The following is a 246-nucleotide window of genomic DNA, read 5'->3' as shown; positions in this document are numbered from 1 at the left end:
GGTGGGGGGCAGTAAATGCTTTTGCAGCTGCTGCCACTGCAAGCCACCCCCTAAAAATACCAGCAGCTTCGATGACAGTGAGCCAGATAAAGTTAGGCTCTCCATTGACAGGCTATGGTTCACTAAAGATAGAAGGGGGCCGAGCTCTGCGATGGATCACTCAGCTTAAAAGATATCCTGAGTTAAACCTTTAGAAGAGAAAGGACGCCCTGCCTGCTGGAGCTCCTTGCCTCATGAGTCACGCTG

Source organism: Oreochromis niloticus, linkage group LG23, assembly GCF_001858045.2.
Source record: "Oreochromis niloticus isolate F11D_XX linkage group LG23, O_niloticus_UMD_NMBU, whole genome shotgun sequence".
Classification (NCBI taxonomy): domain Eukaryota; kingdom Metazoa; phylum Chordata; class Actinopteri; order Cichliformes; family Cichlidae; genus Oreochromis; species Oreochromis niloticus.
The sequence above is the reverse complement of the archived record's forward strand: the minus strand, read 5'-3'. Positions refer to the sequence as shown.